This window comes from Oncorhynchus tshawytscha, linkage group LG05 (assembly GCF_018296145.1).
Source record: "Oncorhynchus tshawytscha isolate Ot180627B linkage group LG05, Otsh_v2.0, whole genome shotgun sequence".
In the NCBI taxonomy this organism is placed as follows: Eukaryota; Metazoa; Chordata; class Actinopteri; order Salmoniformes; family Salmonidae; genus Oncorhynchus; species Oncorhynchus tshawytscha.
Genome location: NC_056433.1, coordinates 21086887 through 21112472, shown reverse-complemented (window position 1 = coordinate 21112472; position 25586 = coordinate 21086887). Strand labels below are relative to the sequence as shown.

Sequence of the window (25586 nt, the reverse complement as noted above, 5' to 3'; positions counted from 1 at the left end):
GTATATTTCTAAAGAGAAACACAGTGGTTCTGTGAATGTGCTGAAAGGATGCTTGGTTTGAAGTCTGAATCTCTGACTGTATGTGTCATTCCGCATGGGAAAGGCTGAAATTATTACTGGCTTGCCGTACTCGCTCTCTCTGTAATTACTGATATTGTGCAGATGCAAATTTTGGGTGATGAATATGGAATTTAAGTCAGATGAATTGCACAGTTCTCAACAGGATGCGTGTTGAGGCCTTCTGTCTTTTTCTGTGATGATAATGTGTTGCAATCAATCCATAGTTTGGTGACGAACCCTCTTGAAAGGCCACTTTTGTTATATTCTTCTCCAGTATCTATTTACTGTGATCTGTCTGGAAGGTAGGAATCATATTCAAATTGTAGTGGCTGAGGTTATGCAAATTCTTATCTGCAAAAAGCTCAGGTGGTAGGATCTATAAAATCATTACGTTTGTGTGATTGCACTCAATAATGAACATGAATTCCGCTTCACTTATCCAAGTTTATATGGGGGTAATGAAGGCATACTGTGTGTGTGTGTGTGTGTGTGTGTGTGTGTGTGTGTGTGTGTGTGTGTGTGTGTATACAGGGTGTGTGTGTGTGCATACAGAGTGTGTGCGTGCTTGTATGTGCGCTCTGTCTGTAGATATGTGAGCTCAGTGGTTGTGGAGGGTCCAGGTCCACATTGTGAGGTTGTTGGTGAATGGAAAAATGCAGAGTCAGGCGCAGGACACAGATATGAGTAATAATCCGAATAATCCAAAATGTAAGTAATGTTTCAACAAGGAAAAAACACAATATTCCAGAGCACAATAGAACGAACCCACATGACAAACAATAACGCACAAAACAGAGAGGGAAGCCAGAGGGTTAAACAAGGAACATCAATTAATAGAATGGAAACCAGGTGTGTATGAATAAGACAAAACAAAACGAAAATGAAACATAGATTGGTGGTGACTAGAAAGCCAGTGACATCGACCACCGAACGCCGCCCATACAAGGAGAGGGACCAACTTCGGCAGAAATCGTGACACACATCATTAATTAGAGCTGGTATAATCTGTGCCCCACTCTGAACTTTGCAGGGATTCCAGGGCGAGTGCAGCTGCCACCAAATTAATGTCAAAGTCTTTGGATGTAAATGAGGGTCTTCTATTTTTGTAGTGCTCTCACAGATGGCAGTGGCTCTAATGCTCATTTCACGGTTATTCAAGAAGTAAAGCAACACTGATTGGGTAACCAATAGCACAACTATGTAAATACTTTGTAACTACATAAGTAGAAACACACTGTACACAAGGCATAGATTTAGCGTCATACGAATATGGTTATGGTTATTGATTTGATACAGTATAAAAACAAGGACATACTTTTACTATGACAACAGATGGGTTACAAGTCTACCTACTGCTAATGAATCCGTCGAGGAAATGTAGCTTTATGCTAGCTAGCTCCTCTGTGTGTTGTGTGAGGCCAACACCTCCACTCTTCTGTCTCGTTAATGCTGGTCGTGCCGATGAGATCAATAGCGGCAGGACGAGTGTGAACTTTCCAGGGCCTAGTTAATTATGAGGAAATGGACAGGCTGCAATTACCATGCATGTCAGCATCTCCACTAAATAATGAATCCCTCCATCTCCTCGCCTCTTCTCCTCCTTCACTTCAAACCCACGTGTCATCCTGACTGACTGACCAGGAGGCCTCTGCACACAACATTATTGGATGATTTAGGTAAAGTATGTTATAATATACAGCTCTGGAAAAAATTAAGAGACCACTGCAGAATTATCAGTTTCTCTGGTTTTACTATGTCTAGGTATGTGTTTGGGTAAAATGAAAATGTTTGTTTTATACTAGAAACTACTGACAACATTTCTCCCAAATTCCAAATAAAAATATTGTAATTTAGAGCATTTATTTGCAGAAAAAGAGAACTGGTCAAAATAACAAAAAAAGATGCTGTGGTGTCAGACCTTGAATAATGCAAAGAAAATAAGTTAATATTCATTTTTAACAACACAATGCGAATGTTTTAACTTAGGTGTCACACCCTGACCATAGTTTGCTTTGTATGTTTCTATGTTTGTTTGGTCAGGGTGTGATCTGAGTGGGCATTCTATGTTGTGTGTCTAGTTTGTCTGTTTCTGTGTTTGGCCTGATATGGTTCTCAATCAGAGGCAGGTGTTAGTCATTGTCTCTGATTGGGAACCATATTTAGGTAGCCTGGGTTTCACTGTGTGTTTGTGGGTGATTGTTCCTGTCTTTGTGTTTTGCACCAGATAGGGCTGGTTTGAGGTCTCACGTTTATTGTTTTCGTTAGTTTATTCATGTATAGCGTCTTCATTAAAGAAACATGAATAACCACCACGCTGCGTTTTGGTCCTCCTCTCCTTCACCACAAGAGATCCGTTACATTAGGAAGAGTTCAGAAATCAATATTTGGTGGAATAACCCTGATTTTTCAATCACAGCTTTCATGCGTCTTGGCATGCTCTCCACCAGTCTTTCACATTGATGTTGGGTGACTTTATGCCACTCTTGGCGCAAAAACTCAAGCAGCTCGGCTTTGTTTGATGGCTTGTGACCATCTATCTTCCTCTTGATCACATTCCAGAGATTTTCAATGGGGTTCAGGTCTGGAGATTGGGCTGGCCATGACAGGATCTTGATCTGGTGTTCCTCCATCCACACATTGATTGACCTGGCTGTGTGGCATTGAGCATTGCCCTGCTGGAAAAAGCAATCCTCAGAGTTGGGGAACATTGTCAGACCAGAAGGAAGCAAGTTTTCTTCCAGGACAACCTTGTACGTGGCTTGATTCATGCATCCAGATCATCACCGATCCTCCACCACAGTGTGAGACCTGGAGAGGCCTACAAGCCACAGTGTCTCACAACCACTGTGAGATTTGGTGGAGGATCAAGAGGAAGATGGATGGTCACAAGCCATGAAACAAAGCCGAGCTCCTTAAATATTTGCGGCAGTTGTCATTTTTTGCAAATAAATGCTCTAAATGACAATTTTTATTTGGGAGGAATGTGGTCAGTAGTTTATAGAATAAAACAAACGTGTTAATATTACCCAAACACATATCTAGAAATAGTCAATCCGGAGAAACTTATCATTTTGCAGTGGTCTCTTCATTTTTTTCCAGAGCTGTATATTAGTTCAAATGCATTGTCTGCAGGATGGTGCCAGGGGTAATTGCAGGACTTCCTTTTACAGGTATAGAGTTATCTCTTTTGTAATCAGCAGATGAGATGCTGTTGGCCGTCCGTCTGTGGTGTAAGGTCTAGCTAATAAAGCTCATGTTAATTGCATCGCTGTCTGGCTCACACCAGCCCGGCTGATGTGATGACTCCCATCTTGCTCACTAACCTGTCATCTCCCCTGCTACAAGGAGAACTTCTGCACATCCCCAGGCCAAACTAATTTACTGCTGTAGTTTCATCACACCCACACACTCAAAGTAACTGCCAAACCTCGCCGCTGCTCATATCCAAAGGTGAATTATCAAGCCAGTGTACAAGATGCCATGGGAAAACGCCATGGATTAGCCTTCATAGCTGTTAATATGATTACATAATTATCTGCTTTTCTTTAGCTTTAGAGATCGCCTGGCGAAGAGCTTTCAATTCAGATTTTTAGTGAGTCTGCAAAGCCTTGTCATTATCAATCTAATCTCTTTGCAGGACTTGCAGAGTGGACCACTTTTGACTGGGAGCTTGCAGAGTGCACTCCCGTGACATATTATGATTAATATTTGACTGGAACTGTCCACTGGTATATTGTCTCCAACGCCCTGAGAGGCCTGTATTGATAAATGGAGAGCACTAAGTTCAGCTTGTTTAATCTGCTCAGTCAAGGCTATACAACATATGCCATTTCATTTGTCTCATTTCTTTCACCCAATGTTGTTTGTCACATCCCCATCAAACCTTGTGTTTATTTCTACTGCCTTATTTCACTGGAATAAATCATGAGTCATGGGGACCAGTAAGCGCGTTTATCTGTGATCACAATGCTATTGTATGGACACACCTGTTGGAGGATAACACAATGTTCAGTGTACACAAAGGTATGGTTTTTATTAAACAATGAGTGACATCTGGCCCTGACCTTTAAAGGACGCACACGTGGAGCCATTGTTAGCCATCTCCCCTAACAGCAGCCGTTGACTGGTTCTAGAGTGCTCCGTTCCAAACAGCGTCTCTGGAGTTGTGACATTCAACAGCACAGAGCAAACATCACTGTTGTGAACACTCTGACACTAGCATGACATTTCCTCTCATCAGAACAAGCTGTCAGAGACAGGGCTTTCAGCTGTACACTCATTTGAACTCAAAACACTGGAGCAACAGGTCCATAATACGGAGAGTTAAGACTATGCTTTCTGCAGAGTTAGTTAACCTTTATTTTAACAGGGAGTCATGCTTAGATCTTTTTTACAGATAAGCCCTGTAATTACCAAAATATACACATCAATACAATATGAAAAGCAAAACAAAGATACTGTGCAAAACACAGTCATAGAAAACAAACACATCCTTCATTTAAAAGGTCCTCAATCTGCTATCTGAAATGTCCTAGAGGCACCAATTCATCAAATTTGAGAGTTTTGGAGATTATTCCACAAGTACTATAAGGTGCAAAAAGAATAAAAGCTGATTTACTTAACTCTGTAGACTGAAGGAATTTCCAGAGTTATCCATCCCTGAGACCCTTGTACATCCCTTGTACATCTAAAAGTTATTTTGATGCTAGGTACAGCAGAAGTTTTTGTAAAATAGCTTTATAAACAAAAAGAGAGCAATGCATCGATCTACGATACTTCAAAGGGCCAACTTTCTTTCTGATACAGAGTGTAGTGACGTGTATTGATCTGCTTCCTACTATTAAGCTAGAAGCATGACATATTTTTTTTATATGTAAAATTATAAAAAATTCCCCCAATTTTTGATCTTGTCTCATCGCTGCAACTCTCCAACAGGCTCAGGAGAGGCGAAGGTGGAGTCATGCGTCCTCCAAAACAGGACCCACCTAACCACGCTCCTTAACACCCGCCAGCTTAACTCGGAAGTCAGCCGCAACAATGTGTCAGAGGACCGAACACCGTTCAACTGGTGACCGACATCGGCCCGCCCACCACAAGGAGTCATTAGAGCGCAATGAGCCAAGTAAAGCCCCACCGGCCAAACCCTCCCCTAATCGGGACGACGTTGGACCAATTGTGCGCCGTCCTATGGGATACCCGGCCAGGGTTGGTTGTGGCACCGCTCGGGAATGAACCCGGGTCTGTAGTAACGCCTCCAGCACTGCGATGCAGTGCCTTCGCCATTCAGGAGGCCCTACATGATCTATTTCTATAGAAGAAGCCCAGAAACAGCAGGGGTTCAAACTTTAGAACCCAGTTCCTACATTTTAATATAAACATTTATTTTATCAAAGACAACTATGCTACATTTTATCTCCAGGACTGTCAGGATGACAAATCAGAACAAGATTACTGAATGTAAGTACATTATTTACCTTCAGAGGTGAATGTATCAAACCAGTAGCTGTGAGAAAAGTTTTTTGTTGTTGTTCACTCTCCTCAAACGATAGCATGGTATTTTTTCACCGTAATAGCTACTGTAAATTGGACAGTGCCATTACTTACAACAAGAATTGAAGCTTTCTGTCCATATAAGACCGGGGAATTGTTCTTGTTACTTACAACGTCATGCTAATCACATTAGCACACATTAGCTCAACCGTCCGGGTGGAGGGACACCGATCCCGTAGAAGTTTACCAGGCTTCAGTACTGACCATTAAAATGAAGGATGAGGTGTTGAGAGCTCATGTCAAAATGAGAGCATCTAATCCTTATAGTCCAGTCCATGCACGCAATATGCGGAACAGCCTGCTGTAAGGCCCTTCTAATGATGTGTCTCAAGTGACCTTTCTCTTTGAGACGTCAGGAAGCATGTCTGATTCGTCTGCTATCATGTTGCTGTGATGTATGGTGGGGAGCTGCTCTGACTTATTACCCTTCACTCATGTAACACAGTGCCAGATAGTCAGGTACTGCCCCTTCATTTAACAGATGCCCCTGGCACAATACACCCTCTCTAGCTTCTCTAACTCTGCCACCCTCTTTATGTGGCTGATTTGGAGCTTGATTTCCTGTTTCATTGTTTTGTATGGATCAGTGATCCTTGAGTGTGTACTGGAGACCTAGTGTTTGCGAGTGTGTGTGTGCGTGCAGTGAGAATGTGTGTGCGCTCTTATTAGTGTGAGTTCCTCTCTGTATTGCAGTCAGGTCTGTGTTTCTTTGCCATTCCTCATCCATTCTCGCAAGGCTCTTGTTCAGTATTCTAACAGGACACACAGACAGACAACACACCAGTGCACATTGTGTGTTCTTTGAAAAGATGTGCTTCAACTGCAGGAGTTGTATTCCAGGGGAAATAACCATAGGTACTGAGAATGTTTTTGCATGCGCTACAGATGGCTATATCGGTCCGCTAATACAAGATTAGTCAAGGCCCAGTCCACTACTTTTGTGGGAAATACAGTATATACTGTATACACTGTATATACAAAAGTATGTGGACACCCCTTCAAATGAGTGGATTAGGCTATTTTAGCCCAACCCATTGCTGACAGGTGTATAAAATCGAGCACACAGCCATGTCATTTCCATAGACAAACATTGGAAGTAGAATGGCCTTACTGAAGAGCTCAGGCCCTTTCATGTGTCAGCATGACAATGCCCCCGTGCACAAAGCGAGGCCCGTACAGTAATGGTTTGTCAAGATCGGTGTGGAAGAACATGACTGGCCTGCACATAGCCCTGACCTCAACCCCATCGAACACGTTTGGGATGAATTGGAACGACTGCGAGCCAAGCCTAATCGCCCAACATCAGTTCTCGAACTGACTAAGGCTCTTGTGGCTGAATGGAAGCAAGTCCCCCAGCAATGTTCCAGTGTATATATACAGTATTTTTTTTACAAATATGAATTATTTTTTATTTTTTTACCCTCAGCACCCCTACTTCCTGCGGCTATGCTTCCAGATACAACCGAGTGCAACACAAGGTGGTGTGGAATCTAGGATCGTGCGTTAAGAGTTTAAAAAATGTGCAGGTTCTGTGGCAGCATGTTTTGTGTGTGGAAGGGGAGTAATAAGAGCAAGGTAGCATGGGCGATTAATGTGCTATCGATCCACTCACCACTCCGCCCAAAGGCAAGGAGTCTCCAAGCAATCTACAGGTCAATTTAGAGTTCTCCTCCACAAGGTCTCCCAAAGGTTCAGAGTGGACCGGCTTGGATGACACGCCATGCTGCACACAGAACGAAAACCCCCTTGCAAAGCTTATTTCTCTGCCAGCCAGGGGCCACAGTTGCGCCTCTGGTCCTATCTATTTCAGTCCTCCTCCACTGACCTGGGACTTGTGAGTGGAATAGGTCCAGCGCTGTGGGAGCGTGCATCGGTTACAACTCTGACAGACACTTAGAGGGGGTGTGTTCGGTTGGGTTATCATTTAACGTTCAGTCATCAGCTTCTATTCTTAAACCATTCTCCTCTCCCATGAGCTCTCTGTGCAAATCTCTGTACAAATGTCTACACCTGCATTGCTTGCTGTTTGGGGTTTTAGGCTGGGTTTCTGTACAGCACTTTGAGATATCAGCTGATGTACGAAGGGCTATATAAATACATTTGATTTGATTTGAGCTGCCTTTCAAATAGCAACAAACAAAAATGTGGATTAACAGTAATGAAATCGAAGTGACTGTGGACTAATACAATCATGAAAGGTTAGATCATGGAGGCATTAGATTAGACGTGGAGAAAAGCATAGAGCATCCAGAGCCAACCATTTAGCCACTAAGTTGGGGACAGCAATGTCATTACAATCTTAAAAGGCCAAGCAAAATGTTGCCTCGTGAGTATCTACCAATTCAGAGCCTGTGCCCATGAAAAAGAATGTAAAGAGCGCTATCTAGAAACGTAAAATCTTTCTTCATTACTTTTTTCACGTCTTCCTCCCTTCCACCTAATTGATCTCCCTATTATATTGTCCTTTACATCCTATTCCTTCTTCCACGTCTATCCAACGAAGGGAATGGATGGTATTATTCTCTCCATCATTCTATTCTCTCACAGAAGAGAAAACTGCCAAGCTAGGGGTTAAAGCAAGCAGGGTTTAGGCAGAGTGACTGTGGGAGTCTACCTCTTGCATTTTAATCAACATCAGTCCATTTCAAATTAAAGGAGAAGCCGCAATGGAATGGAGAGACATGCTATGAAGTTTCTACTGCTGCTTGATGCACTTTTGGATCACTAAACAATTCGTCATTTCCATAGTAATTTCTATAGTCAGCAAAGAGGTGGTTGTAAAACGCTAAGTTCAGATCGCTTCTTCATCTGAGATGTATCCAATGACTGTGAGCTGGCTGGCCATCAATATTTATTGATGTATTGGTGTGAGGTATTGAGCCGTTATTCCAAAACCACACTGCTCCACACGCACGCAAGGTGAACATTATACAGCACCAAAGGGACATTAGTGACCACTGACATGCTAGGGAGGAAATTCAGCCACAAGAGAATTAGTGAGGTTGGGCACTGATGTTGGGCGATTAGGCCTGGCTCACAGTTGGCATTCCAATTCATCCCAAAGGTGTTCGAAGGGGTTGAGGTCAGGGCTCTGTTCAAGCCAGTCAAGTTCCTTCCCACCGATCTCGACAAACAATTTCTGTATGGACCTTGCATTGTGCACAGGGGCATTGTCATGCTGACATAGTAAAGGGCCTTCCCCAAACTGTACAGTTAGCACTATGCATTGGGGCAAGTATCGTTCTCCAGAGTCCAATGGCGGCAAGCTTTACACTACTCCAGCCGACGTTTGGCATTGTGTATGAGGATCTTAGGCTTGTGCGTGGCTGCTCGGTCATGGAAACCCATTTCATAAAGCTCCCGATGAACAGCTCTCGTGCTGAAGTTGCTTGGAACTCGGTAGTGAGTGTTGCAACCGAGGACGAGCGATTTTTACGTGCTATGCGCTTTAGCACTCTGCGGTCCCATTCTGTGAGCTTGTTGCTCCTAGAAGTTTCCACTTTACAATAACAGCACTTACAGTTGACCAGGGCAGCTCTAGTAAGGCAGATATTTGATGAACTGACTTGTTGGAAAGGTGGGATCGGTACCACGTTGAAAGTCACTAAGCTATTCAGTAAGGCCATTCTACTGCCAATGTTTGTCTATGGAGATTGCATGGCTGTGTGGACGATTTTACACACCTGTCAGCAACGGGTGTGGCTGAAATAGCCAAAATCCACAAATTTTAAGGGGTGTCCACATATTTTTGTATATTTTGTTGTATATTTATAATAGAAAGCCTACACTGTCTACAGTATAGGGAATCTGCTCGCTTGGCAAGGATCATGTAGCGTTGCACAGTAGCTTTATTACCACATAATCAGTGTAATTATAAGTGATTAGCCAATTTAAATTCCTTCCTGTCATTTCAAGTCTATCATTCATATGAAATATTAGATTGATCATTACTGTAAAGGTTGCTGTTGTCATTTCTAAAATGCAATCTAACAGCAATCTCCAGAAGACGCAGCAGTGTTGGCTGATATTGCAATTTTTTACGTAATTGAAATAAACAGCTCGTTAGACAAAAATGTAATGGTTTAGTACAATGACTGCATGAGTCATACCAATAAAGAAAAGGGAATGTCAGACAATCAAAACTTAGAAGGTTCAATTTTATTTAACACATGGAGATCAAAGATAAAGAAATACAAGTCTAATGACTTTTAAACCTTGCTCGAAGTGCTTACCAGGTAAACATTTGGTGGCACTGATTTCTATCACTTCTATCCACCTCTACCCTATGTAGATGGTAAACAGTATATCATATTTAACAGCTGTTGTGTTGGAGAAACCAAAGGCTTTAATGATCTCATTAATTATTCAGAGGTTTTCATATCAGATGGTTCAGCTGAAGGAGAGAGAGGGGATGTTTATTAATGAAGGTTTTTCACAACAACAAAGCCGCCTCTCCACGGTCATCATCAACCCTCTCTATGAGGAGAGTGGTCCTGCAAGATAGAGCTACTTGGTAAGCTACACTGGTGGCACATACACAGACCCTATACTGCCCATAACGATTTGGAGCTTAGCATTGATCTCAAGAAGAGGATGTGTAATGCATTGCTGAGTAGAATTGTAATTAAAAGGGCATTACCAAACAATCATCATATTGTCTAGTGTAGGTATTAGTAGTGGTCGTATCGGATAGGAGAGGTCAGTAGGTTTACAAGTAAATATTATATGCCCTTAGAGTTGTATAACTATAATGCATCCTCATAACCCTACAGAAGGTCCATGAAGATGTAAAAGACAGTACATCAAGTTCATTATTATATACACTGAACAAAAATATAAACGCTACATGTAAAGTGTTGGACCCATGTTTTATGAGCTGAAATAAAAGATCCCAGAATTGTTACATACTGTACACACAAAAAGCTTATTTCTCTCAAATTGTGTTTACATCTCTTAGTGAACATTTCTCCTTTGCCAAAAAAGTGCATCCACCTGACGTGTGGCATATCAAGAAGCTGATTAAACAGCATGATCATTACACAGGTGCACCTTGTGCTGGGGACAATAAAAGGACACTGATCAAATGTGCAGTTTTGTCACACAACACAATGCCACATATGTCTCATGCTTTGAGGGGTTGTGGAATTGGCATGCTGACTGCAGGAATGTCCATCAGAGCTGGTGCCAGAAATTTGAATGTTAATTTCTCTACCATAAGCCAACTCCAATGTTGTTTTAAAGATTTGGCAGTATGTCCAACCGGCCTCCCAACTGCAGGCTATGTGTATGGTGTCCTGTGGCGAGCGGTTTACTGATGTCAACGTTGTAAACAGAGTGCCCCATGGTGGCGGTTGGGTTATGGTATGGGTAGGCATAAGCTACGGACAAAGAACACAATTACATCTTATCGATGGCAATTTGAATGCACAGGGATACGGTGATGAGATCCTGAGGCCAATTGCCGTGCCATTCAACTGTCACCTAATGTTTCAGCATGATAATGCACAGCCCCATGTCGCAAGGATCTGTACACCCATTCCTGGAATCTTAAAAATGTCCCAGTTCTTCCAAGGCCTGCATACTTACCAGACATGTCACCCATTGAGCCTGTTTGGGATGCTCTGGATCGACGTATATGACAGCGTGTTCCAGTTCCCACCAATATACAGCAACTTCGCACAGCCATTGAAGAGGAGTGGGACAACATTCCACAGGCCACAGTCAAAAATCTGATCAACTCTATGCGAAGAAGATGTGTCACGCTGCATGAGGCAAATGATTGTCACACCAGATACTGACTGGTTTTCTGATCCACACCCCTAACTTTTTTTAAAGGTATCTGTGACCAACAGTCATTCTCAGTCGTGAAATCCATAGATTAGGGCCTAATTTATTTATTTCAATTGCCGGATTACCTTACATGAAATGTAAATCTTTGAAATTATTGTATGTTGTGTTCATATTTTTGTTCAGTATATTTCATAACATTATTCATATCTGCTATTTAATATTTCATACATCCCTACCACTGTACATCTTTAAATATGTAGAACTATACTGACAGATCTTAGAGGTATAAACAACATTTACAGAGAGCATACACAGTATCAAACCTTTCCTCAATCCAAACAACAGGTAGTATGAGACTCCCCAGGTACACACACTGGTTAATCCTGTCACGAGAAGCCTTTACCTTGTTATTACCAGTCCCAGTCCCAGTGCAGCCTGGGGAGTGATGGCTGTGGTGTGTCAGCACTGCTAGCTGATTCTCTAAGAGATATTTTTCATGTCTGTCAGTACCATTGTTCTGTAACTGTGCTCCAGACCCTCCATGTACTCCAGGTAATGACTCACTCTGTAGCTCCTCCTGATGGGAAATGAGAGGAGAGAACACAACAACTCTGGTTAGTCTTCCAGTTCAGCCCTCTATGGGCATGTTGTGTGTGTGTGTGTTTGGTGAGGGGGTTGACATAGCAATATACAACCAACAACAACGTGGACTTTAACAACCTGTAATAGTACAGCCAGTGTGTGGGATGGCCTAATGTGCAATGACATTTTAACAACTTCAATTGGATCGAGGCCAAATTGCAAGGACAAAATACTATTTAATTTGGGCAATTTGTACAGTCAGCAATTTCATTTAAGGCGATATAATTACTCTCGGAGTGATACATATTTTATGGTGATTCTCAAGTACACAGACAATACAAAATGAAAAACAGAGGAAATAAACTTTTATGGGTTCATTGGAAAGTCGATGTGTGCAGTGCAAGCGTATTCTGTTTGCTACCTACAGTACACAGCACCCAAAGGGGCGATATCTTAGCCAATGACACAGAACAACCCTGAGCAAACAAGTGCAATGCAAATGCCCTTATATTCACACTTTAAATTATGTAGTGGCAGGGGTTAAAGCCCCCAAAAATGACATGATTGAAATTAAGTCGATCTCAGATCAATTACCTGGGGCCAAGTAAACCTCCTTTTTATGTAAGAAAGTCATGACCATCATGCTTTTAGGGAAAGAGGATAGTTTTGTCCATGTATTAAACTGTGAGTTTGACCAATTCCAGTCCCCTTGCTTAGGGGGTCCGGGTCCTCCCTGGGATCAGTTTTATGTAGAAGGACTGAAAGGCTGAGTTCTGGTGACTTTGTACATTCTTTTTTTTTCTCCCCAATTTTGTGGTATTCAATTGGTAGTTACAGTCTTGTCTCATCGCTGCAACTCCCGTACGGACTCGGGAGAGGCGAAGGTCGAGAGCCATGCGTCCTCTGAAACATGACCCTGCCAAGCTGCACTGCTTCTTGACACACTGCTTGCTTAACTCGGAAGCCAGCCTCACCAATGTGTCGGAGGAAACACCGTACAACTGGCGACCGAAGTCAGCGTCCATGTGTCCAGCCCACCACAAGGACTCACTAGAGCGCGATGGGACAAGGACATCCCAGCCGGCCAAACCCTTCCCTAACCCGGATGATGCTGGGCCAATTGTGCACCACCTCATGGGTCTCCCGGTCGCGGCAGACTGCGACACAGCCCGGGATCAAACCCAGATCTGTAGTGTCGCCTCTAGCAATGCAATGCTATACCTTAGACCGCTGCGCCACTCGGGAGATTGTTTACTTTTTAAAAGGACATTCTAAAAAAACATAATGAAAATAAAATTATGCTGACGCCATCTAAAATATAATTTCCACCTCCAGAAATGGTCGCAATAACATATTGGTGAAAATGATTGGACCATCAGTAGTGTAGTGCTATGTTTTATAGGCGAGGGATCTTATTTTTTATTTTTTTGACTTCATAACTACTAAATGTTTGTACCGACAGATTGAATATCACAAAAAAATAGGTGCATAAAATGCATCCTCCAATTGCAACGTCTGCCTATATGCCCACACATCTTGTCTTAAGAATTATTCATATTTTTAATACCCCCAAACACCAAGTTAGGCATACCTAATTTCAAAATAGGCCATTATCACTGTCAATAATGAATGATAATTCTTCACGTTTTACCAGTGAAATGTCCAAACTGCGTCCCCATTATTTGATCTCAATCAGTTTCATGGGAACATGCATTTAGATCTTCTTGAATGACTGTTTCATGAGCGAATTAAAGCTGGTGTTAACAAACTATTAGCAGTTCTTGTAGGCCTGTTTTGTTTCAACCAAAGCATGCGGTGCGCGCCGTTGAGTTTTGGCCGCATGAGGATTTTTTTGGGACTATTCAGCTTCCGATAAGAAATGACTGAGGAGGTGTTTTTGGTGTAACATATTATAGGTCTACTATGCTACAGTAGACTTATATGGTATTATATTACAATCTGTTATGTAAAATACCAATGAATATGATCTTGCGAGACATTTATTCAGCTTTATCTAACTTTACTAAACTAGCACCATTGTGAGAAGTGACATTTGTAATATAATTATAATAATAATAAGTGATGAGTAGGACTATTAGGCGTAGGCAACATCTTGATGAGGGTGATTATAAGCGTTTTGTGCGCCCTTCGTATCGCCGTGCTAAAAGGACGGCAGTGGTCACGTATTGTTCTGGGTTCCACTGCAGGGTGTCCGTGGAGTGTTATGAACATCAAGGCAGACACCCGGTGAATTTGGATACTAGATCTCATTGGTGTGATGATAAGGTTCATGCGTGGATCAGCTTGTCTTCATATGCAATAGAGGTGGTACGTTTCTGTAAGCTAAGCACTCGGACAGTAGGGCGAGTTCAAGTGGGTCGTATAAGATCGTTTTGAGGACAAAAGTTTTAGCAACCCCTGGTAGAGTTTTCGGTCTGTGGCGGTTCTTGTTTCATCAGATTTGGCCAGCTCAAAGTGGTCAATTAAATATAATTTATTTACAATTCATCAAAATATATTTTCCAGAAATAATTTTGCCCTTTAAAAACAACAATGCCCCTTTAAAAGTTCTGTTGCAACTGTCTATCTAAGCCAACTTTAGGCAACAGCTCTTACAGTGCTTTGCCCATTCATTACAACTGGTGATTAGAGATGGACTAAATAAAACCAAAAACATAAACAGTGTGATTGCTAAGGTAACTCAACTTTGCAGCTTACTACATACTACCTGTGGTCTGAAAGAAGCATTTGAAGCTGAGTTCGGAGCCAATCGTAGTATCCCTGCTGCTGTGTCTACCAGATGGAATTCCATCCTCCAGCTTGTTAAAGCAGTCACCAATCTGAATCAACAAAGCCTCAATACTCTACTTGAGGCCCAAAGACACAAGGTGCTCTGCTTATCACCAGGGGAATGGAGACAGCTATTGGAGCTAGTGGACATTTTAGACCCTTTTGTCCGGGCCACTGCCCTTACTCAGGGGGAGAAAGTGGTGACTCAGTGCTGCCCTTCCTTGTGTACTGTCACTCAACTATCATCTGCAAAGTATACTGAGCACAAGTCGTCACCTAGTCAGTCTAGTAAAAGCACTGCAGGAGTCACTCAAATGCTGATTCCAGGGGGTGTTTGTGAATGTCAGAATGGAGCACTTGGATGAACAGCCAACAAAACCTCCATTTGATAAGAATGTATACATAATGGCTGCACTGCTGAACCCATCTTTCTGCCTGTTCTGGCTTGATCATGATGTCCTCATACCACATGAAGATGAAGCTCAATTGAAGGAGATTATGATTGGTAGGTACAATGCATTGCAACATGCAATGTTTTCTATGTCACTCGCTTTCAAATAATAACTTTTTTTCATGTACAATGTATACTGTTATATTCTTGATCATAGATATACATCATATACATTTTTTTCAGACCTTGTTTTGGCTGAGGCACGGAAAGTCACTGTTACGGAGAGCAGTAGTGGAGAAGAAGAACAACCACCACCACCTGCCAAAACCTCCAGACTGTTCTCTGGCTACCGCAACAAGATCAGCAAGAAGAAAGGAGACAAAGCCAGGTCAGAGCAGAGATTATTCGCTACATTCAAGTATCTTCTGATGAAAATGAAGTTGATTGCTTGGATTTTTGGATGCAAAAGACTTTCCAAGGCTCAAGCAGGTAACAATGACAGTGTTGGCTGTACCTGCCATCAGTGCCCCAGTGGAGAGAGTGTTTAGTCATGGAGGCCTCATCATGCGCCCTCATCGTGCCAGGCTCAGTGCAAGAACGCTGACAAACTTCATCTTTCTGAAATGTAACCTGTCTGCAACATAAATGTTCTCTGTCTCAGTAAGTATATTTTAGTGATAAAGGTCATTACGTTTGATATATAGGATACTTTAGTAGTGCAATTACTGAACAGTTGTCAGTCATTTTGGTTTACATTCATACTTGTCATTTATCTTCCCTCACCTACAGATGTTTTGTTTGTGTGACAGAATGACGTGAAATATAGACTGTCTGCCACAAACCACCAAGCACTTTAAAATGTTATGTCTGCTTATTTCCATGTCCGGTACAATTACTTTTATTAATGTAAACTGTCTACATTTTTAAAGGAAATGTATTTTGATTTAAATAGTGCCTGATGTGCTTTCTTTCATACAAGTATAGACTAATGAACAAGGGAGTCTCTTCAAATAATTTACAAGGTTTATAGACCTAACCCACAGCAGGCAGAAAGCCATTGCCAAAAGCGATTTGAGACTTGGCCCTAAAAGAGTTGAGACTTGACTCTACCTCAAAGACTTGTGAACATCTCTGCATAGAACACACAATAAGTCGACCAGGTAAATAGGTCAACTATTATAACATGGTGTTGTCTGATTTTGTGTTAATAACAACATTACATGGAAAAAATAGTAGTTCTGGAAAGTTACGTCCTGAGGGATGAAGTAAATGCTTTGAATTACTTTACCAGCAGCTACGAGAGGCAATACACCACTGTCTGAATTGAGTGCTGCGGCGCATTATAGACTATTTCATTCCTTTCATTTGAACATCGGAGTGTCAGAAACTGTCATGCATGTCAGTTCAGTGCATACAGCGTAAAAGAGAAAATAAAATATTTGAGAATACATCTCATAGACCAGACATGCTTCTATCTGTAATGGGCTAGGTCATCTCCAAACCAGCGCCCCCAGGACCCTGCTCTAAGGCAGACCTGTTATCTATGCTCACGAGCACATTCACTTACTTGCCCTGTCAAAACAAGGAAGTGCTGTGGTGATAAATGTGGGATTAGCATGAAGAACATTCTACTTAATGCAGTGACATTTCTTCCTGCTCCTTCCTGTTCCCAGTTGATAATGGCAATCGTTGTATGAAAAGCCACCCAAATGACCAATATAATTTTCCTGAGTCTTCATCACTTGTCACCCAGATAAGAGCTGTAAACACCATCAAATGTGCAAAAAGTGAAGAGTGAACAGATAAGAATTCATACAACAAGTTAGGTATACCAACTGCACTGTAGCCTTGCTCCCATTGTTACTGTTAGAGAGAAGCAGGGACAAGAGAAAACATTTAGGAATGCACTCTAGAAAATATCTCAGAGCAGATAGTTGGCTGAGAACCTATGGCAGCATTGTGTAGTGACAGGCAATTTCTTTTGAATTTTGAGTAACAAAGAGAGGCTTTACTTACCATTTGATTCATGTAGCATTTGAGTCACCGGCAATGCTTTTTTACACTCTGTCTTCCACCGCATCGAGCTGCAGACTGACATCCAGAACAATTGTAACAAGTAATTTCCATTTAAATGTTTAATTGAGATGAAATATAGATGTACTAAGCAGCTGCGGATACTTACAAAACCCAACAAACCCATCTGACTGTCTGTCTAAAACGGATCCCCTATTGTTCAAAGTGTGAACCTCAATGAACATTTACAAAGTGTCACGTTCTGACCTTATTTCCTTTGTTTTGTATTTATTTAGTTGGTCAGGGCGTGAGTTGGGTGGGCAGTCTATGTTTGTTTTTCTATGTTTTGGGGCATTTCTATGTTTCGGCCTAGTATGGTTCTCAATCAGAGGCAGGTGTCATTAGTTGTCTCTGATTGAGAATCATACTTAGGTAGCCTGGGTTGCACTGTTTGTTTGTGGGTGATTGTCTATGTTGTAGCTTCACGGTTGTCATTTGTTTATTGTTTTGTATACAGTGTCAGTATTTTCTTTATTAAAGATTTACCATGGACACTTACCACGCCGCATTTTGGTCCGACTCTTCATCACCACTAGAAAACCGTGAGAGAATCACCCACCACCAACGGACCAAGCGGCGTGGTAAACAGCAGCGACGACAGCAGCAGCAGCGGCAACAACAGCGGCCAGCATCACAGGACTCCTGGACATGGGAGGATGTATTGGACGGCAAGGGTTGCTACACCTGGGAGGAGATCCTGGCGGGACTCAAGGATCACCTTCCATGGGAACAGGTGGAGGCAGCTAGGAGAACAGAGGCAGCCGGAGAGAGGAGCCGGCGATATGAGGAGGCAGCACGGCAGTGCGACAGGTACGAGAGGCAGCCCCAAAAAATTTTTGGGGGGCAGATAAGAGGTGTGGTAGTGAGCCAGGTAGCAGACCTGAGCTCACTCCTCGTGCTTATTATAAGCAGCGCATTACTGGTCAGGCACCGTGTTATGCGGTTAAGCGCACGGTGTCGCCAGTGCGCGCCCATAGCCCGGTGCGCTATAGGGCAGCCCCCGAAAGTGCCGTGAGAGTGTGGGCATCGAGCCAGGGCGTATGGTGCCTGCTCAGCGGGTCTGGTCGCCGGTACGCAGGTTGGGTCCAGGTTATCCTGCGCCGGCTCTGCGTGCTGTGTCTCCGGGCGCTGGGAGGGTGCAGTGCGTCCTCTGCCTGCGCTCCGCTCGTGCCGGGCGAATGTGGGAGTGGAGCCTAAGGGAGAGGTGCGTGTAGTAAGCACTAGATCTCCCGTGCTTACCCACAGCCCGGTTCAACCTGTGCCTGTACTCTGGAGGGTCCGGGCTAGAGTAGTTGTCCAGCCTGGGGAAGTGGTGCCAAGGTTGCGCACCAGAGCTCCAGTGCTCCCCACAGCCCGGTCCTTCAGTTGCCTCCTTTTAACACCAAGCCTCCTGAAGGTCTCCCCAGCCTGGTGGTTCCTGTGGCAGCCCCACGCACCAGGCTGTCTCTCCGTCTCCTCCCTGCAGGTGGTCCTGTCTGTCCGGCGCCGCTGCCGGAGTCTCCCGCCTGTCCGGCGCAGCTGCCGGAGTCTCCCGCCTGTCCGGCGCTGCTGCCGGAGCCTCCCGCCTGTCCGGCGCCGCTGCCGGAGCCTCCCGCCTGTCCGGCGCCGCTGCCGGAGCCTCCCGCCTGTCCGGCGCCGCTGCCGGAGCCTCCCGCCTGTCCGGAGCCTCCCGCCTGTCCGGCGCCGCTGCCGGAGTCTCCCGCCTGTCCGGCGCCGCTGCCGGAGTCTCCCGCCTGTCCGGCGCCGCTGCCGGAGCCTCCTGCCTGTCCGGAGCCTCCCGCCTGTCCGGGAGCCTCCCGCCTGTCCGGCGCCGCTGCCGGAGCCTCCCGCCTGTCCGGCGCCGCTGCCGGAGCCTCCCGCCTGTCCGGCGCCGCTGCCGGGCCTCCCGCCTGTCCGGCGCCGCTGCCGGAGCCTCCCGCCTGTCCGGAGCCTCCCGCCTGTCCGGCGCTGCTGCCGGAGCCTCCCGCCTGTCCGGCGCCGCTGCCGGAGTCTGAGGCGCCAGAGCCCGTCAGCCCAGAGGCGCCAGAGCTTCTGCCCCTCTGTCCAGAGCTTCTGCCCCTCTGTCCAGAGCTTCTGCCCCTCTGTCCAGAGCTTCTGCCCCTCTGTCCAGAGCTTCTGCCCCTCTGTCCAGAGCTGCCCCTCTGTCCAGTGGGGTCATTGAGAGGGGTGGCCATGGTGAGAAAGCCACGGAGGCGGACAATAAGGCGGACTAAGACAATGGTGAAGTGGGGTCCGCGTCCTGCGCCAGAGCCGCCACCGCGGACAGACGCCCACCCAGACCCTCCCCTATAGGTCAAGGTTTTGCGGCCGGAGTCCGCACCTTTGGGGGTACTGTCACGTTCTGACCTTTATTTCCTTTGTTTTGTATTTATTTAGTTGGTCAGGGCGTGAGTTGGGTGGGCAGTCTATGTTTGTTTTTCTATGTTTTGGGGCATTTCTATGTTTTCGGCCTAGTATGGTTCTCAATCAGAGGCAGGTGTCATTAGTTGTCTCTGATTGAGAATCATACTTAGGTAGCCTGGGTTGCACTGTTTGTTTGTGGGTGATTGTCTATGTTGTAGCTTCACGGTTGTCATTTGTTTATTGTTTTGTATACAGTGTCAGTATTTTCTTTATTAAAGATTTACCATGGACACTTACCACGCCGCATTTTGGTCCGACTCTTCATCACCACTAGAAAACCGTGACACAAGTAGCATGTTTCACACTGTCCAACTTGAACCAAGGACAATGAGGAAATTGCATAAGCATGTTTCTGTCTAGCTGTATTTGAGGCTAAATGCAAGCTACAATTCATCACAAGAATATCTCCAGATAAGACCATGATATAATATTTTAGTCAAACTACTAACAATCTGTTGATGAAGCTGGGACTCAATTGTTTTCTCTCGTGGACAAATTCACAAGCTCTAGCTGTATGAATATGACTGTACTCTATGGAGAGTGTCTCAGTGTTTCAGGGCTTTGCGGCGCCGCAGGTAGTGTGACTGACAGCCAGCCAGACTCACCTTAAGGAAAACCCGAAGGTCCTGGGTCTGCGTGTGCTGCAGGTGTTCCAGCACGGCCACACACTTGTACACCTGGTAGGTCAGCCGCATCACCACACAGGTGGACACGTAGTGGCAGATCTCAGACCAGTCCAGGTAGTTCCAGAAACACTGGCACAGCCAGTGCAGACACATCTGGAAAAACACCTACCCACACTAAGAATGTAAACCAGAAAATGACACAGATGAAGGGATGATATTAAGGGTTATGAATGTTTTAATCTAATCCACATGACTTGGAGAAATAAGTACTGAGGCTTTGAGACAGTGGTGTTGTGGAGCATGCTGAGTGGTTGTATGACGTCTATCATGTGCTATACCTACTGGCGCTACAAAATTAACTGGAGAGCTTGACTCTACCCATAATTAACTGTCTTGTTTCTCTACCCAAGATACTGAACCACACAGAGGACAATCATTATTTTCAATGCATAATGTATTGTAATCAAGCTCCTATCTTGCCTAAATTAAAACAATGACAACTTCTAATTTGTTTTTGTAAGAACAGATTCATCCTTAAAATCAACAGTACACTTGACACCCTTTATAGGTCTTTCTAACTGTCTTTTCAAGGTCTTTTCTCAATAACAGTATTTTGAAGGGAAAGAAGTGACATTCAACTTGAACTATTCAGTCAGACAGAGCTAAGGCCAGTCCCAGACTGTTCTGCTAGCTCCTCCACCCACTCGCTCCACACTGCAATTTACTCTGTATGCTTACCACAGGAGGCTGGTGAAGGGAGGATGGCTCATAGTAATGACTGGAATTAAGTGAATTGAATCAAGGAAACCATGTGTTTGATGTGTCGAGACCATTCAATTTATTCCATTACAGCCATTACTATGAGCCTGTCCTCCTGAATTAAGGTGCCACCAGCTGCCTGTGATGTTTACAGTCTCTGAATATCTCTCCTAGCAACCCCAGATGATGTAGCTGCAGGTGCACAATAATATATTGCCATTCCTGATGGAGGTGACCTCATCTGAAGGTCAGTTTCATTAGTGATTCCTGCTTTGTCATGTTATCAAAACGTATTATGTCATAATTTCATTCATGGCAAGAACATACTGGATTGATATATAGAGGTGTGATTGGGAAGGTGGATGCAATAGTTTGCACCCAAGGACTTTAAATCTATACTGTAAACTCTTTAGCTTAAGATACTCAGTCCCTGTTGACACATACGAGATGACAGTCGGCCTGGAACACTGAGCCAAAAGAAGATGAGATCAAAAATAAGACTTTCAAGGTGAACTCTTTGTTCGGACATGAACGTTTACGTCAAGGGAATCAAGTGTGGCAAGCCGAACTGCAGAGGGATTCTGTAACCTCAGTTCTGAGCTTCTTTATAGAGAATATGTGTGGCTGTGACCTTGTAGAAAACGTATTACACTGTTTCATGAAAAATCATTTCTATTCCATTTCAATGGTTGAAACCAAGGTCAAAATAGTAATTAAGGGTATCCATTTGATTATAATAGAATCCTGTGAAAACAGTGGAAAGTGAAAGGACATAGGGTGATATTGTACCTGGGAGGGGCTAAAACCAGACATCCTGAAGGTAGAGAAGACCAGTGGCATATCAGGCTTCAGCAGCATCTCTACATAGTGTGTTATACATAAGTAGACTGGATAGATGCCAGACTCAGCAATCTCCATGTGGAGGTGAACCTAAAAGGCAAATGAAATCAAAAATGTACAGAGCAGAGAACTTTAACTCCTAAAGCCCAGCTCTGTTGGTTAATAGGTAAACCTGGGAAAATTCAGGCAGACAGCTGCTTTGTCTGATTTTCACTCCTCATTTTCCTCAAAACAACAGAATTGTCAGAGCCTGAATGCTTTCGAGGAATGCAGTATGTGTGTGTGTGTGTGTGTATGTTCACTGGGAACACAGTCAATTTGCTACTACTACTTAATTACTTGTCCCTGTTTTCTGAGGTATTGACAGGATCAATCGCATCAAATTTACAGAGGATTTATTCCACCGCTGTTTAGAAATTCTCCTTTATTGGCAACATGGTGTGCATACTCCCATCTGTCTGCATACATCCTGATTTGCATGCACTGCTGCTCGGATGGCAGAGCTATGAAGAACTATAATCATTTGTGCAAACTCGTCCATGGTAGCATTACCATTTTCAAGACATATTCTTACCCCTGAAACTCTATTAACTTCAGAGTATTCACCAGCATCTGCAGAGAGAGATTGCCGTTTCCACATTTTATGGGGACAATGGTAATGACTATGCCACCATAATCTCATCATATTCACCATTTCCATCAAGAAAACATGGGGCATTAAGAATCCCTAGTCTGCAAAGATACAAACGATAACATAACTCAAAACGTGTATGATTGTTGCATAAATTGGGGCGAGAATATTTAGTATTAAAATGCAACTCATCTTACCAATGCACAGCCATACAAACGACAGTATTTCATAATAATCCAATTGCAGCAGGATTCAGTAGAAGGTCCCACCAAATGAAAGAAATGTTTATCTCCTTACATACTTTTCACATCCTCTTTCTTGATTACTCCTTAAGCTGCATGCAAATGGAAGGCAGAGAGAGACAGAGGAGAGACAGCAGAGACAACTAAGTTTTATTCGTCAGACTGGAGGCCTCTTGGTATTCAGTCCCTTCCTGGGAGAGCGAGGGGTGGGCTGCTGGACTCATCGATCCGTGGAGCCTAGCGGGCCAGAGGAAGGCCGACGTGAGCAGGGTTATAATTTTTTATTCAACTAGGCAAGTCAGTTAAGAACAAATTCTTATTCACAATGACGGCCTACCAAAAGGCAAAAGGCCTCCAGTGGGGACATGGGCTGGGAATAAAAATAAAAATAAGAATATAGGACAAAACACACATCCACGACAAGGGCGACACCACAACACTACATAAAGAGAGACCTACAACAACATAGCATGGCAGCAACACATGACAGTGCAGCATGGAGCATGGTAGCAACACAACATGACAACAACATGGTAGCAACACAACATGGCAGTAGCACAACATGGTAGCAGCACAAAACATTGTACAAACATTATTGGGCAACAGCACAAAGGGCAAGAAGGTAGAGACGACAATACATCACGCGAAGCAGCCACAACTGTCTGTAAGAGTGTCCATGATTGAGTCTTTGAATGAGAGATGGAGATCAAACTGTCCAGTTTGAGTGTTTGTTGCAGTTCGTTCCAGTCGCTAGCTGCAGCGAACTGAAAAGAGGAGCGACCCAGGGATGTGTGCTTTGGGGACCTTTAACAGAATGTGACTGGCAGAACCGGTGTTGTATGTGGAGGATGAGGGCTGCAGTAGATATCTCAGATAGGGGGGAGTGAGACCTAAGAGGGTTTTTATAAATAAGCATCAAACAGTGGGTCTTGTGACGGGTATACAGATTTACAGTTTACAGAGGAGCATAGAGTGCAATGATGTGTCCTATAAGGAGCATTGGTAGCAAATCTGATGGCCGAATGGTAAAGAACATCTAGCCGCTCGAGAGCACCCTTACAAATCAGGACAGGTCATTTCATTGAGCAGCCATTACGAACACAGGCTGTAAAACAGTGATCACTAAGGTTGTTACAGAAAACCCCAGACTGATACATATCAGGATTATTTATGAGAATAACATCAAGGAGACATCAAGTAGCCTTTGCTGGGTGTTTGGAGTCATACCTTGTGGGATTGGTAATCATTTGAGAAAGATTTAGGGAGTCCCCTTGCTTTAGGACTTGGTCAGGAGGTTTAAGCATGTCCCTGTTTAAGGTCACCTAGCAGGACAAATTCAGACTTAGTGTAAGAGGCCAGGAGAGAGCTTAGGGCAGGTACGGTACAGGCCGGTGCAGATGGAGGACGATAACACCCAGCAACAGTCAAAAAAGAGCTATTTGAAAGTTTAATGCGTAAAACCAGCAAATCAAATTGTTTGGGGACAGACTTGGGGAAGGTTTTCCTTGGTAAAGATTGCAATACCCACCACATTTGAAAGATCTATTTTGCAGAAAAAGGTTATAACCAGAAAGGCTAACATCAGGGTTCAAAACACTCTTCCTCAACCACGTCTCAGTAATGACCAACACATCTGGATTGGAGCTGTGAACCCACACTTTCAACTGATCCATTTTAGGTAATAAACTTCTAGTATTAATGTGAAGAAATCAGGCTTTTAAGAGAGCAGAAATCAGTGAAGCAGATATCAGAGAACAAGTCAAAATTGGGGTTAGCAACACTAGATGGGCCAGGGTGCACATGCACATTTCCAGGTACCATCAGCAGTAATACAATCAGGGCACGGCAGAGGACAAGGAGAGCTCTGCAGTGTTGATGTATGACATTTGAATGTGCATTAGATGGCAACAAGCAGAAAATGTCAGGGGATGGTCTCTGAACAGCAGGAGGGGGCTTCAAAGGTCTCTGGATTTAGGTGGGGTAGGCTGTGAGAATCTCCTGACATTTTTGGGCTCAAAGGATTTGACACCTCTCACTTCAGACCTCAGTGCTAATTGAAGTTGTATCTGTTCTGTCGTAGCAAGCTTGGTAGCCTTAACTTAGCATTCAGTCCTTATAAAGTAAAACATATCATTGTAATGCATTTTTCTTCTTGGCTCTCAAAATAGCTTCAGACTAAACATTACTCACTCAGTTCCAGGTTGGATGGTGTTTCAGGTTTATGTTGTTTGTTTGCCAGAGTATATGCTGTATAGCTTGGAAATAGGAATCTTTGGTAGTAGGAATCTTTCCAGGTAATTTTGTCGAAAATCAGGTAGTAGGTTTGGAGTTTTGATTTGGAGTGAAGGTTATGTTGTGGAGGGTAGTATCCTGTATATGTCTTTGCCTAAACATTCAAGTTTATCTAACTCTAAAGCTATCTTTTTGAAAAAACATGCAGAAAATTGTGTCTCTCTCTTTCCATTTCTCCAGCCATGAGTCAAACCAGTCGTGGCAGGGTTAGGCTCCCTGCAGAGTGTCTGGTGGGGGGTGTCAAGGAGAAGCTCTAACAAAGTGCAACATCTGGGCCTGTCTGACTGCCCCCCTCTAATGTTAGGGAGAGGTCCACTACAACAACCACAGCATCTTACCTAGCGCACCACAGGTCAGTCTCAGTAGGCAGCAGGAGAGAGGGGTTACAGATTGAGGGGGCTGAGGCTGGACCCAGTGGGCCTTCTCAATGTGATTGACAGGCACGTACTGCAGGGGAGTGGAAGCGGCCAGTCATGATGCTAAACAGAGAAGTATGAATCAGAATTTAAAACAGAGCATAACCATGAGAGGTTCTTACCAGGGAATAAAGAGAGGAG

General features: G+C 43.9%; 1 pseudogene; it reads right to left on the bottom strand.

Annotated features, from left to right (window-relative positions):
- Nucleotides 1–20184: 20184 nt before the first annotated feature.
- Nucleotides 20185–25586, bottom strand: part of LOC112249858 — a 42617-nt pseudogene continuing 37215 nt past the window's right edge.